Consider the following 14,304-nt stretch of genomic DNA (forward strand, 5'->3'; position numbering starts at 1 on the left):
TATATCCACCATCTCCTTAGAAACAACCTTACCTTCAAAACATTTTCACCGCAGGTCACAGAACTGCTCTGCCATTCTTTAGGTTCATCTTTCAGATTTTATAATTAAGTCTCTGCCAGCCTTCTCCATTTGTTTATTGCGAGGGGAAGCAAATATACCTATAGATGAAAGCTTGAGCTCCTCCGTTCCAGATGTCTGTCGCGTGACACACTCTTTAAAGGCATTTATCTCTTCATGTGTCGGACCGCAGAATTTCCATACTATTGTTACCCCAAACAAACATCCCAACTGTAAGAGCTGTAGACTTGCTCAGCCAAGTATTTTGCCTGAGGTTAGATTTGCTGAAAATGAGAGGCTTACTGGCTGCCTCGACATATGAGCTTTATTCTCTTTATCTCTCCCATCACTAATATCCCCAAACAAAAGGACAAAGGCGGGCTAGATACAAGGCGAGGTGTCATGTTTCATTTGGTAGAATTAAAAAAGTCAGTACATATGAGGTGTAAAAACTACACTAGTTTTCTAAACTTAAAGGTGGGGTAGGTCATTTTGGAGAAACCAGCTCGAGTGCGTGAGAATTTGAAAATACACAGCCGGAAGAAATCTGCTACTTCCTTACAGAGCCCCTCCTCCAACACACACGAACGTGCACATGACCAATGAGGGCACGAGATAAGTTTGTGCACAGATGGAAGGCTGACAGGCAGGTAGGCCATCCAGTTATTTTAGCCGGGCCGGCTCAGATGATTGGTCGTGCTTTTTACAGCACTACGGCTTCTACAGATGAAATCTTTTATGGATTTTTTGACAAAGCACTTCAGATATTCATTGCTATCGGGATGTTAAGAGCATTCCATTGAATATAACAAAAAGTGTATCTCGAGCCGGTTTCTCAAACTTACCTACCCCACCTTTAAGTGTATTGCCTTTAAATTAAAACAAGAGGGGTTTTTTCTGAGTGTCTATTACTTTCTTACAAACACAAGCACCCTCAATGGTCCCTTTAGGGCAGAGCAGCTGGGTATGGTCTAAAGATGAAGGAAACAAGTGGGTGAGGTCAGGCCAAGAGACTGAATGAGATCAATGTATTTTCATTATCTGATTCTGGAGCCACACAGATAAAACCACTTCCCATCCTGACCATTAATTGTCCACATTTGTATGAGCACAAGTGTTAAAGTGCACCTATCATGCTATTTTTAGGCATATATTATGGGTCTCAGATATATAAAAAAATATAAAAACATGTCTATGATGTGTTTTGCTCAAAATACAAACAGATATTGCATTTTAGACATCTCTCATATTCTTCTATTCCAGCCCTGTTTAGAGAAACGCAGATTTTGGGTCCTTAGCTTAAAGAAAGAAAAAAAAGGAGGCGGAGCTAATGCCTGATCAGAATTCTACCGGAGATAAAGTACAATTCTGCTGTGATAAAACACCATCCTGTTCTAAACCACATCAAAGATTATTTCTGAAACAGTATGGAGCTCAAATTATTTTTCTCTCGCAGGTTTACCACAAGGTGAGTTCCTTTTTTAATTTCCTGCTTTTTAAACACATGTGCTCTAAACAAATACCATATTATGTCCGAAACACGTCAGGCATTGTTTCTGATAGCAACTCTCTGTGGGTCCACCATCCAAAATTACGTAATATCGGCAGCAAATCTGTATCCGCTCGTTGTACCCCCGTTTTTAAAAGATGTGGGTTCAGAGGAAAAGAGAAAGGGTTTTATTTCCTGATGCTGCGTGAGTTCCCAAACACACCGGGGACATATATTTATGTATAAAAGACATCAAAAAGTGCATTTTTCATGATAGGTCCCCTTTAAAGTTAAGTAGCATATTTTGGATATCATACCAAAAATCTATTTAAGTATCAAATTCCCACTCAGGCTTTCAATGTGTAGCTTGCTTCTTTGCATAGGCCAGCAGCTGTGGTCTGCTTTGATTCAGAGCAGTCACAAAAGGATTCCACTGGTGACCTAGAGCTACAGCAAAAAAAAGAAAGAAGCAAATTGTCCATAGAAAACTTTTCAATCTGCTTCTGTTGAACAAAGGCCTTGTGACACCATTCACTGTGAAATAGTGGAATTGCTTGTTCATTTGGACAATCTTTTTTGCATTACATTCTAGAAATGGTTTTTGACACTTCCTCAGATGACAAACCCAAATCCATTTCTTTGCCTTCAAGCCACAACCTCAGCTTGTTCCCAAAAGTAGTTTTGGGAACAAGTTTCTGTCCACATTGGGAGATGCTTTGACTCCTTTGTTTTGGCAGGACTCCATTGTCTGCTTTTGGTGAAGGAGCAAGCTATAAGCATTTTAGACCCACCTACAAGCCTATTGGTGAAGCAACCCTTTAAGAGTCTAAACACATGTACATACTACATACATGCATTTATCTACGCATTAACACACAAGCAAAGACAAACGTAATCAAACAGACTTACACAAGAACACATCCAGCCACACAAATCTCAACGGGTTGCTCTGAGCAAACACACACACAGACTAGTGTCCAGATCAAACAAAATATCTCGATGTTAACCGGCAGCTGAGCAAACAGCTCTGCCTCTAAAGTGTGCTTACTTCTCCCAGCATTTAGCTCCTTACTCTATTTAGTTTGGATCAAAACGATGGTCCTCACTGGCCGCCGTAATGTCAGCGGTGATTGATCTCTCTCCTGCTCGCTGCAGGCCTCTCGTCTATGGGGACGTCGCCTTAGCAACCCTCGCTTTTTGGCTCTTATACAGTTTGGCAGAGCTACATTTAATTTGCAGATATTATTACATTTCACTTATTGAAATTATACATTAAAATATTACCTTGATGATTGAAACAGACTCGATTTAAGTGATTTTGCCCAGTCAGAACCTTGTAGACTAACATCTGTTATATTGTCTGCTGGGGTGTATTGTGTTTGAACAGTTAGCCACCATAGCTGAGTTGTTTCTGAATCAGACTATAAAAATATAAGCAGGAAGGAACCTGAGCCCTTAAGGTCTGCCGCCCACAATTCTCTCCGGCCCAAGAGAAAACACATGGACTCAGTTTACCGCCACAACTGCATTTCCTGTGTGTGTTGGAATTGTCGGGAGAAGTAACACTTGCGTGTGTGTGTCCACGTCAAAGGAAATCATAATTTAAGTGAGCTAATTGCAGCTCATCGTCTTCCTATCATCAACAGTAATAATAAGGTAGCACTGACCAACAAACAAAGCTGCCAGGGCAGATAAGATGAGGTTAAACGCACATCTTGTAAATCACTTCACACGAGTAGCACCACACTCCTATTGGATCATAATGTATCCAGAAGGACATTGGTTCAGCTCACAGTGTTAGAAAGAAGCAGATGATTATAGGCAAGGCTCCTTTCTACTCTTCATTCTCTGGATCACGGTAGCCTATATTGGAACTCTCCCTGTGGTTTTGGAAGCTGCTAACATGTCAGTTAGATGTTGTAATGGGGACCATATTGCCAGTTCTGTATTATTTTGGGATAAAAAAGCTTTAGTATGCTGTATAGTTTGGCTGTGCTATATGTGATCGGAGAGAATCTGTTCAGCCTTGTTGGCAGGTCTGTTTTACTTCAGAGAGAGCTGGCTATTCATCCAGTCGTAGCTTTGTCCTTGACCGCTTTATTTCAACCAAAATGGGGTTCGTCGTCACTCTTTCAGTTGTGTATATATTTTTCTCAAAGACAGAGCAGGCAGGAAACATGTTGGTAAATAGAAGGAGACCTTGACAATAGTAATTTAATTTCAGAACAGAAGTGATGTAATCTCAGATAAAAACTACATGGGAAACATTCCAGCAAGACAGAGAGGGTAGTAGGGTCACCATCTCTGACATACCAAGCACATGATGAATTTCTTGCTGGTTCCACCAACATAATGAAGTCATTACAAAAGTCATCCTTCACAAGGCTACTGTGTGATTTGTATAGCATTAGTGACTGCCCAATTGTATTGTGTGCGGCGTTACTTATTGGTCGTCATGATTCTGGATGTCGAATGCAGAACTACTTTTCATCTGAGTCTTTCTCCCACACATATGACATTACTTAAATGACCAATGGGCGTTAACACAAGTACTAGCAAGCTACTAACAGATATGGAAATCAAGAACAAGTTCCAATTGAGAACCAGATCGAATTTCTCTGGTTGAAAACATATTCTTTTGAGAGTACTAGTTCCTTTTGTCAATGCTGTCATGGTTTTCTAACAGTAGTGCATTGCAAAACATTACAAGAGAGTTGTGTTGTGTTGTCTTGTAGTGTCTTTAAAATGATCATTTCAAGAGAGGGTTGAAACAACAGCACCCCTTTTAAATGTTTCCTAATTGTATCCATTATAATTATGATGAACATACTTTTGCTCTGATCCGTTTCTACTTTGTGTTCAGAGATAATGAAGCAGTGGTTTGAGGCTGAAACCCATTTTTCCACAAAGATCAGGAATCAATAAGGAAATCCATAAAGAAACAAAATCAATAATAGCATTGCTACCAATACAATCAGATCAATTCCCATTCCTAGCTACAAATATACTGTTAGCATACAGTCCAACATTTGCTAAGGGTTTTGACTGAATGTTTTTTTTATGTTTCATGAAAAGTTCTGATTGATGATTATTGATCATTGACGTTATTTTTGTCAATAAGCAACACAATCTAATACCAAGGCATGGTGAAGCAAAAATATAGAAATATGCTCTGTATACCTTTGGTAAATGTAATGATATTTTCAAATGCTAATTTACAAGAGTAGTTGTGTTTTAAGATTCTGTCTGGTCTTTCACAGCACAAGTAGTCTAACTTAAAAGCCAACGTCTCTACCTCTATTGGTCACAGGACACTTGTCAGTGCTTGTTGTAGCAGTCCCTCAAGTGTCTCCCCATCTGGTCCAGGGCCTGGCAGGCCATGCCTTGGTGATAAAACACTCCTTGGCAGATCAGTAGAACAGTGGTGGTAAAGAGTCACCCAGCGGGCCTTTAGTTCACATCCATCTGCCTCTCGTTAACTGAGTGGGAAGAGAAGGCAGAGAGAGCTTCAGGTGGAGAGACGTGAGATGGTAGAGGGAGGTTCAGAGTGCTTACAGAAGTGTATTTTACATCTGGGAATGCTGAAGAATGAGCCTCATCAGTTTACATCAGTGGGAATCTTTTGAACACTGTGACTGCATGGATTGTGTTAGGGCTGTGCAATAAATCGTATTTTAATCTCGATTATGATTTTGGCTTGCAACGATTACGAAAACAGCGTAATCGAAATAAAACGATTATTTTTGCTGCATTCCCTTTCGCAATGATGCTCTCAATTTGTCTTGCGTTATACATCCTGCCCGCGCGTGCGCTGTCGCCCCCCCCCTAAAAGCCCTCACGGCCAGGTTGTGTTGTGACTTGCAGTCTGTTTAATAAATCCATATAAACACGTTGCAAGGGAAGCTTTATTTGCCGTGTCTTTATTCTCTTAGCTCGCTACTTCCGGTTTCCGGATAAGGGGTTACCAAAATAAGAGTACTGCGTGTAGCAGTAATTAAACATTACATGTAATTAAACATTACAGGTTGTGAGTGACATTAGTTATCATATTTATATATGTTTAGTAAGTTGTGGAAGTGCGCTCCAAAATATTTGTTGATCTTTATTGGTATTTATTATTTTGATATTATTTATTTAAATGTAGATAATATAAATGTATACCTTTTTTTAATGTATTTTCTTATTGGTTTTTCAGTTGAATTATACTTAAAGGTGGGGTAGGTAAGTTTGAGAAACCAGCTCGAGTGCGCTAGAATTTGAAAATACACAGCCGGAAAAAATCTGCCACTTCCTTACAGAGCCCCTCCTCCAACACACACGAACGCGCACATGACCAATGCGGGCACGAGATAAGTTTGTGCACAGATGGAAGGCTGACAGGCAGGTAGGCCATCCAGTTATTTTAGCTGGGCCGGCTCAGATGATTGGTCGTGCTTTTTACAGCATACAGCTTCCACAGATGACATTTTTTTATGGATTTTTTGACAAAGCACTTAAGATATTCATTGCTATCGGGATGTTAAGAGCATTCCATGGAATATAACAAAAAGTGTATCTCGAGCCGGTTTCTCAAACTTACATACCCCACCTTTAAAGTTCAGGGTAATCAACTGTTAAAAACATACTGTTCAAATTATTATAATTTTTTTAATTTTATTTCAATAAATGGATGTTTTCAAAGTCAATGAATAATCGTATTTAATAATCGTGATATCAATATTGACCAAAAAATAATCGTGATTTTTGTTATAATCAAGCAGCCCTAGATTGTGTTGGGAGCTTCATTGGCTAAGGTGTATGCCACATGCTGCCATAGGCTTACGTCCAACTTATTATCTCACACATTCCCATCTACAACCATTGCTGCATTTCTTCTCTTAATATATAATTGTAATTAACCGTTGATTGACATTTAGTTAGGACATTATTTTATAAAACAAAAAAAAGATAATGAGTATATATGTTTAGGAAAAAACCCCTGTGTACAGGCATTAGTAGGTAAACCAGACCAAACAACAGATTCCCAGTCACTTCAAGACTCACCATAAAAACCAATGGAGTGTTCAGTGAGTCATGCTCAGTGGAAATTAGCAATGTGGTAGGCCTATTTTTTAGGCTGATTGGATGAAACTACTTTTTGTATAATCTTTGCCATATGGCATGCATTTATCAAAGAAGCGAGAACATGAATGATTACCCCGCTATAATTAGCTATGGCAGTAGACCCTTGTTGGATTATGAGAGTACTCAAAAAATGTCAGAGGAAAGCGTTCTGTGGATGCTCAGCTCCTTCTGGCATGTGATCCCACTCCAGCTGTAATTAGAAGCTTGTGCTCCGTTAAAAACTGATCGGCCATTTCGTAATTACCTCTGATGGTATTTATCCTGTATAGTATCCAGCCTCTAGAAAAAGGAATGGACAACTCCAACATTCCCAAACCCAAGATCTGAAGCAGATGGTGGGGCTGGGCAGCCCCTCGCATCGTCCCTCCCCAGGCCTCAGCTGCTATTTCAGGTCCTGCTGATGAGCCACTCTGCACATGGAGATGCAGCCCTGGGACTGATGTGGTACGGCTCGTCCCAGATAGCTGTTAGTGGAGACTGTAACCAACTAGGAGAAACTTAAGAAAATCTGAGTTCATCTGTATGTCTTATATGGTAAAAGGAACACTCAGCAAATGCTTATTGTTTCATAGTCAGGTTAATTGGGATCACCAGGAGCGAAAATATTGTTGAGTTCAAAAGTAAAAAAGTCTCCCTCTCTTTGTGAGAGTTGCTTTTACTGAAGCCCAAGTTACTCTCTCTGGAGGTCAACAATGTGGGTCAGTACCAATCCTGCTTACAAGGCAGTTTCTTTGACAATGGAACAGTCCTGTCTGGCAAATCAGAAGCCACGCTGAACTGCAACTTTGGACATATTTGTCGCCATGAATGGGGTTATGGGAAGTATGCGATGTGGCCTCCAAAGAAGCAATTGGATAACATCCAGATTAGAAACAAAAGGGCTTTGGTCCAGACTGATCAACACAAAGAGGCCAACAGCGCTCTCTCATTGTCCCTATCGACATTGTGTGCATTGGGCCACATTGACTGGATGTCCATCAGTCAGCTGGAATTGTTGCTGACAACTTTATAGGCCCTGCTTTAATTCTGTAAGCAGCTATTGACTCACTAGTTAGGGTGAGAGAAAAAGACTGACAGTCGGTTATTATATTTTGGCAACAAAGTACTGTTTCTTTCGATATCCTAGTGTCAATTTCTCAACCCAGTTCACAGGTGCTCTCATCTCCACTCAGCTACTCAGTTTGAAAGGGATCACAGAGGGCTTTGATGCCTCCCCTCTACGCACTACCCCCCCTCCACCCCCAATCCCTCAGCACACAGGCTTCCACACGTGTTTACCATACAAATGACTTCAGAACGACAGGAATGCACCATGTAATAGTAGAGCAACGCTCACAATGACAGTAAAAATGATGTTTCTTTGAAAAAACGTAGGATTGAATTGGTTAAAGTGTCTGTTGTTGCTGTGAGTTCTGTAAGAAAGTAGTCCGACGGCTGATGATGCCTGCAGCAGGGGATGCAAATTAACCATCAGTTTGATCAAAGGGAGCTGTTTGGCTCTTCTCAACATATTCGTTTAAAATATTTGCCTTTTTACATGTGATAATGACTTTGTCCACACTTTTCTGGATAGTTCCACAGGAGCTTGGATCAGCCAATCTGCTTGCTTTATGTGTTTTTCCACATGACACACTGTTGAGATTTGGGAGGTGTATTTATGTATCGGATATTCTGTGACCCATAACACCCTTTTGTCTTTGCAGGTTTACTTACTGTGGCCATGATCGAGTTTTGAGAATATTGTCACAGCTGAATTTTGTTGAACTAAGTAGTTTTCACAACACATCCAAGTTTCAGGAAGCGGCAAACATGTAATTTCCTCTGACAGGTGCTCACGTTTTAACATTAATTCCTACGCACTACAGCTTCAGTAGCCGGTGTCTGACTGGGAAAATGAGTGATTTAATGAGTTTCCGTGCGCAGTCATGAATGTAATTGTGTTAAATGATCCAGTACACTCCTTTGTGTCAGTGCCATGGTGGCTTTGTTTTAATCCCCACATCCTCTGGAGATGGAGGCAATTGCAAGGTTTACCCATTCATCAAAAATGCCTGGTGGACTTGTGAACCAACATCCTTCTCAGTGCTCATTGGTGGTCTCCAAGTTTTGGTGTTCTGGATGTTAAAGTGTTGAGTTCTTAATTGAAGTCAGGCCTCTGCTTTGCTATTAAAATCCCTTTGTCATTGTTAATGATGTCTTTAGTTCACTGTGTTTATGTTTAATTGCTGTGATAAGCATGTATTTTGATTGAGTATTGCTGAAATGCCTTCATTGTTTCTTTTTTCACTTAGACCCAGTTCCTTGTCTCTTTCGTAGTGTTTTATTTCATTGCGAGTGTCAAAAGGAAGGAGCTACTTGCAGTGCAATAAATAGTCAACAGTAGTCCCAATGTATATTGTTATTTATCAAGACCTTATACTGATGAATAGAGCAGAGCCTTTCCGATTATGTGATTTGACGTGTGCCCATATAGCTCTCACCCCTCTTTGAGTGGAAGCTTTCTGATTTAGTCAGCCGTTGATTGGCCAGGAAAGAGCTTGACATACTGGACTATTGATGCTATCCCATAAAAGCTCTTAGGGATCTCTTGGCTTTTTCACAAAGGCATTTGTAGCTGTCTAATTGTTTCGTCAAATACTTATCATTGTTTCAATCCACTTTACTTTAATATTAATGAGTGTATTCATTAAGCAGCAGGTTGGCTAGAGTATTGACCAAGCATGCGGTTTACAGTTGTGTTTCCCCTGGCTCTGGTTCAGTTTAGTTCAAATTAGGTTGACTACAAAATCTGAGGTTATCATATGTTTTCCTTTATTAGGGCCCGAGCATGGAGCGCTAGGACCCAACGGCGTCCTAGCACGAAGTGCGAGGAAACCTATTGTTATTGGTGGTATTATTTATTTTTTTCTGCTGGCGTTTCCTGTTTTTGAGGCCTTTAGGCCGCTGAAAAAGTTGTATAATTTTGCACAGATTCCAGAATCGGTGAAAACTACAATATTCTGGACTCAATTTGTTCAAATTGTTCAACATGCTCTCTAGCGCCACCTATGGCCATTTCCGTTTTTGGAAAGATGTACAAAGTCGCACCGTAACTCCAAATGACCTGACATTTTTCACACTTACTCGGGTGGACCTGCTCTACATATAATCTCCTTGAACCCCTAAGCTCCGCCATTTTTTTTTAATTAGCATAATTTTAAAAACAGTTAAATATTCACTTACATTTCAAATTTTTGTTTTTCAACATCAAACTCAGTATACAGTATCACTGGAGGGTCAGACACATTATCGTAGGAAATGAGCATGTTCAGTCGATAAATGTGGCCGTCATTACTCTAAACGTGTTCGCAAAAAGGCGGGGCTTAGATAGAAATGGTCATAGCTCATCAACAATGTACCAAAAAAACACACATTTTGGTGGTAAGGTTCAGTCTGTATTGGGGAATAGGCACAAAAAGTAATTTCCATTTTGGACTATAGGGGGCGCCAAAAACATGACAAATGTATAACTCATGAACTGATGGACGAAGACATACTCTGTGGATAAGTATGAACTTATATTTAAAGTGTCACAACGAATGACAAATGTGGGCGTGGCCTGTACTTTTTTTTTTTATGACGATGTGCTAAAATGTGTTTCGGTACGCAAAACTTGGGACACACGTCACAGCCCACGACCTTTTCAAGAATGTAAAAAAAAAACGTAATTTAAAAAAAAAACTGCTCACTAGCGCCCCCTATTGTGTGGTAGTCACATATAGTTTCTCACGAATTTTGGCACAGAGATTCCTCATGGAATTGCGGACATATTTGTAAACACATTTCATTAGCCCCGCCCCCCAGGAAGTCGGCCATTTTGAAATATTTGCGTTTTTCAGCCATTTTAAGCACATTCTTGAGAACTCCTCCTAGGGGAATGATCGGCAAAAATTCCAATCCAGGACACGTTCAGCCCCTATCCAATATGATACCTAATTGAGGAGCACATTTTAAAAAAATTACTCGTGGAGGTCGTAAGCTAACAGCGAATACACCATTTTTGACAATTTACATGTCGCAAATTACTCCAAACTACTCGGATATAGTTATTCCGATATTCACGAAACGCTGTATACATATTGCTATTATGATTGCACATATATTTCAAATTGCCTTCCATTAGCCCCGCCCCCCACAAAGTCGGCCATTTTGAAAAATTTGCGTTTTTCAGCCATTTTACGCACGTTCTTGCGAACTCCTCCTAGTGGAATGATCAGAAAAATTCCAATGCAGGACAGGTTTAGCCCCTATCCAATATGATACTTAATTGAGGAGCACATTTTTGAAAAATTACTCGTGGAGGTCGTAAGCTAACAGCGAATACACAATTTTTGACGATTCACATGGCGCAAATTGCTCCAAACTGCTCGCATATAGTTTTTCCGATATTCACGAAACGCTGTATACACATTACTATTATGATTGCACACATATTTCAAATTGCCTTCCATTAGCCCCGCCCCCCAGGAAGTTGGCCATTTTGAAAAATGTGTGTTTTTCATGCATTTTAAGCACATTCTTGCAAACTCCTCCTAGGGGAATGATCGGAAAAATTCCAATCCAGGACAAGTTCAGCCCCTATCCAATATGATGCTAAATTGCAAAGAAAATAGTTGCTAGCTCAAACGGGGAGCTCGTAAGCTAACGGAGAATGTACCATTTTTGACGATTTACATGTCACAAATTAATCCAAACTACTTTGGAAAGTGGCACCGTAACTCCGAATGACCTGAAATGTTGCCCACTTATTCGGGTGGACCTACTCTACATATTATGTCCTTGAATCCCAAAGCTCCATCTACTTCATTTTTTTAAAAATTAGCATAATGTTAAAAACAGTGAAATATTACCTTAAATTTCCATGTTTTCTTTTTCAACGCCAAACTTAGTATACAGCATCAGTGGAGGTTCAGACACATTACCGTAGAAAATGAGCATGTTCAGTCGATAAATATGCCCGTCATTAATCTAAATGCGGGGCTTAGAAATAAATGCTCATAACTCCTAAACCACACACACGCTCTGCTGGCGGCAAAATCAATTACAACAGACACCTATACACTCCACAACAGACACCTACTGACTGTACAACACACACATACAGCTCCTAAAGCATATAATGTAGATCAGGCTACAGCCCTTGTATATTTTATTATGTGAAGCACTATATGGTTTCATGAAAAATATCTACTGTTTACTTGTAGATATCTACTAAAGCATACAAATAAAGTGTGTAATGTAGGCCTGTTACATATATTATTGATGTTCTCACTGTAAACATTGCGTCACAATGAAAGCGGTTGTATTAAAAAAAAAATAGCCTAACATCCAGGGGAGATGTGATTAGTAAGTAAACAAACGGTAAAGGGCAGAAAGTCTGATGCACATTTGATCATCTTGAATAACTTATAATCACAACGGGAACAGTTTGCAGAGCTGTGCTTCGTTGACAAAAGTCCAGCCATGCGTCACGCCTCTTTTAAACATCACTGTTGGCTGAAATCGACTCCGAGAACTCATCAGTGTACCCTCGGTTATAGCTCCTCCAGAGAGACTCCTCTCTCCTTTCTCCTCTAAATCAGTGTATCCTCGGTTATAGCTCCTCCAGAGAGACTCCTCTCTCCTCTACATTTTTGTACCCTCGGTTATAGCTCCTCCAGAGAGACTCCTCTCTCCTCTGCATTAGTGTACCCTCAGTTATAGCTCCTCCAGAGAGACTCCTCTCTCCTTTCTCCTCTAAATCAGTGTATCCTCGGTTATAGCTCCTCCAGAGAGACTCCTCTCTCCTCTACATCTTTGTACCCTCGGTTATAGCTCCTCCAGAGAGACTCCTCTCTCCTCTGCATCAGTGTACCCTCGGTTATAGCTCCTCCAGAGAGACTCCTCTCTCCTTTCTCCTCTAAATCAGTGTATCCTCGGTTACGGCTCCTCCAGACAGCCTCCTCGATAATCGATCCTCGACGAGCCTTTAGAGACATTTTTTTTCCTTCGAGACATGAGCCGACATCCGTTTCCGGGTCGCTGCCGGAGGACCTGGGAGTCTGGGACGCGAAAATTATAGAAATGAGAAACGGCTCATTTCCCAGGACTCGCGCGCAACTGCTTGACGCCGGGACGACCGGCTGCCCTCCCCGACAGGCGCACGGACGCGAGGGCCCGCTCATCACTGCGCGCACAAGTGCGACCGCAGTTTTAATTATTATTAGAGCTCAAACAGAGATGTACACAATCATAATACACTTGAAAAGAGATTACTAGCATTGCAATAACTTCAGTAAATCACAATTACAGAGACCCCTATACAGCAGCACAGACATTACAGACAGGAAGGAAAGGAGGAAACATTGCCCAAATTACAGTCTATTAGCCACGAAAACAAACAAATAATGTATGTGAGCAATTGAATCTCCCTGCCAAGGACTGTAATGGCGCATTTCCATATTTTAAGGCTTTATACACAAAATCAGCACTTTTAAAACAGGAAGTGAAATAGAGGGATGTGAGGCATGGCTAGAATGGGTGATCTGTTTGGTATTTTGAGCAAAACACCTCATAGACATGCTTTTTATATATTTGTATATATCTGAGACCTGTGCTATTGCCTAAAAATAGCATGATAGGTGACCTTTTAAGAAAGTGATCAAAGCCTACAAAAACCAATACACGCATATCAGAATACTTTGTTAATGTTTGAATCTTTTCTGAAAGGTTGGCATACTCTCTATTGAGCACTGGACCTTTACATATCAGTATTTGCAATTGTATTACCTCATCAACTGTAAGTGGGAACAATACAATGCACATTAAACTGTGCCCTGAAAAAATTCTCCCCATCAACTGATTTTAATATTTTGTCAGTGCGCCAAGGGACATTCAGTAAGACCTTGCAGGCTTCAACTTTTTTTATAATGGTGCATTGTCGTGTGAGTTGTACAAACCGTTTGTGAAGGCATGTTGCAGCCTTATTGTTCTTTAACTCTGGTATGAGGGATGGATCTGTGCCCTCTCTGTTGGTGGCTCTAAATCACCTCATTAATCTGCTTCCTCTGCTGAAGATGTCTGGCCCCAGCCGCCTTCCATTAGGAGGAATCCATTATACATGGTGGCCCTGGCCAGAGAGGACACACAGAGGAATTTGTGTGTGTGTGTGTGTGTGTGTGTGTGTGTGTGTGTGTGTGTGTGTGTGTGTGTGTGTGTGTGTGTGTGTGTGTGTGTGTGTGTGTGTGTGTGTGTGTGTGTGTGTGTGTGTGTGTGTGTGTGTGTGTGTGTGTGTGTGTGTGTGTGTGTGTGTGTGTGTGTGTGTGTGTGTGTGTGTGTGTGTGTAGTTGTCATTGCAGGCTGTACATTGAAATGAGAGTCGCTCTGACAGGTGTGATTCCTCAGAAAGGACCTCAGAGGATAATTTACCTGCACATACAACTTGTTTTAGTGAGGCCTGCTGTCACCCCTCTGCTTTCATAAGTGGCTTGGGATTTCATTCAAAGACACTGATGAGGATGTGTGTTTGTGTGTAATTCATCCTAAAGATATTCAGCCCTAATGAAACACCTGAGACCAGTTTTGCCATCCTCACATCTCTTAGCATTCAGACCCAT

General features: G+C 40.7%; 1 protein-coding gene across 3 annotated transcripts in view; it reads left to right on the forward strand.

The window, feature by feature from the left end:
* The window catches only part of srgap1a (SLIT-ROBO Rho GTPase activating protein 1a), a 113,335-nt gene that overhangs the window by 24,255 nt on the left and 74,776 nt on the right, over positions 1-14,304 (forward strand). The gene's annotated exons all lie outside the window — the stretch shown is intronic.

Source organism: Gymnodraco acuticeps, unplaced genomic scaffold, assembly GCF_902827175.1.
Source record: "Gymnodraco acuticeps unplaced genomic scaffold, fGymAcu1.1, whole genome shotgun sequence".
Taxonomy (NCBI): Eukaryota; Metazoa; Chordata; class Actinopteri; order Perciformes; family Bathydraconidae; genus Gymnodraco; species Gymnodraco acuticeps.